This window comes from Aplysia californica, unplaced genomic scaffold (genome assembly GCF_000002075.1).
Source record: "Aplysia californica isolate F4 #8 unplaced genomic scaffold, AplCal3.0 scaffold00123, whole genome shotgun sequence".
Lineage (NCBI taxonomy): Eukaryota > Metazoa > Mollusca > Gastropoda > Aplysiida > Aplysiidae > Aplysia > Aplysia californica.
The window spans coordinates 680,286-681,908 of NW_004797393.1; the positions used below are offsets into that span (position 1 = coordinate 680,286).

The following is a 1,623-nucleotide window of genomic DNA, read 5'->3' on the forward strand; positions in this document are numbered from 1 at the left end:
TAAAAAAGAAAAAAACACGTGTCAACAGTACCCATCATTATTGTTATCATTATTGTCATCATTATCATCCGGTGCCTTGCCGACTGGCGTGGGCGATCATGGACCTCCACTTCACTCTGTCTTGCGTTGCAGCAATTAATAAATAATATATAAATAATATGGTGTCTGTTGTTGTTCTTGCTGCTCCTAGCCATGTTGTCATCTTGTCAAGTATCTTTTCCCCTCTGTCTGCCTCTGCCTCTCTGTCCGTCAAACTTGCCTGTTACAATATTCTCTAATGCTTCTTTCCGCATTGTGTGTCCGAAGAAATTTGCCTGTCGCCTTCTTATATTTGTCTTAAGCTGTCTTCTGCAATTTACTTCAACCAAGACTTCTTCATTTGTTTTTCTAGCTATCCTTGGGATACGTAGCATGCCAGTTTCTTCACTTTCATTATTTTGACGAGCGTCTGATTTTAATTATTAATCATGCTTTGCCGTTGTTTGTGCAGAATTCTCTGAATGACCTTCTCCGGGAGATGCAGAGCGCAACAGCCTACTTCGTCAGGTAAACCCAGTTCCCATTGGCACGATATGTTCTTTTCAGATCGGATCGGATCGGTTCGGATCGGATCGGTTTGGATCGGGTTGGTAGGCGGGGATAGCCAGATTGAGAGCTAAAAGCGACCAACGTGGCACAAACCGATCGCCCGACGCGAGGCCTGAAAAAAACAAACGTGTTGGTTTTCAAAGTCGCGAGTCGGGCGATCAGTCGGCGATCGGTTTGTATTAGAGAAATGATCCGTCTATGTGCACTGGGTATATAGGTCTATACGTTTAGTAGTTTGTGTCTTTATCTTTCTCTCTCTCTCTATCACCCATTTCCCTGTCTGTCTGTCTATATGTCTGTTTGTCTGTCAATCTGTCACCCCCTCATCTCCTCTGCCGCCTCTTCTGGGCTCCTTACTCTTTCTGTAGCTTTTTACTGCTACCCCATTGCTCCTTCTTACTGCTGTCTTTCAGCCAAAACCCTGATCTTCTGGTAGGAAGGATCTTCTACACCTAGCCTTCTCGGATAAGGGCGAAAAATCTTGGACGTCGCATGTGCACGTTAAAGATCTCTTGGTGGTCCAGAATCAATAAGAGCAATTTTCTTCTGCCACCCGGGCAAAATTCAAAACTTCCTTCCAACTGAAAATAAATAATGTTTCAGCGCGCTCATATGACCTTGTACAGTTGCGATCACCGTAAAACACTTACCAACCCCCACCCCCCAAAAAAACACAAAATACTGTCACACTTCCATCCTCTCTCCAGATGCATCAAACCCAACGACCGGCTGACCTCAGACCGGTTCTTGCGGGACCGGGTCATAGAACAGCTCAGGTACAACGGAGTCACACAGGTCGCCCGGATCCGGTCCCACGGGTTCGGACACCAGATCCCCAGAACCGCGTTCAAGAATCGGTAAGATTTGGACTCAGTTATTTGATTGTCAATTTCACAGAGTAATGCAGTAGCTCCTGTGTCTATGAGGTGGTCATCCTCTTCTTCTTCTTCTTCTTCTTCTTTTTCTTCTTCTTCTTCTTCTTCTTTTTCTTCTTCTTCTTCTTCTTCTTCTTCTTCTTCTTCTTCTTCTTCTTCT

The 1,623-nt window shown here is 44.8% G+C and overlaps 1 protein-coding gene across 1 annotated transcript in view; it reads left to right on the forward strand.

Moving 5' to 3' along the window:
- The window catches only part of LOC101861723 (chitin synthase chs-2), a gene marked incomplete at its 3' end in the record, with an annotated part of 78,176 nt that overhangs the window by 18,442 nt on the left and 58,111 nt on the right, over nucleotides 1–1,623 (forward strand).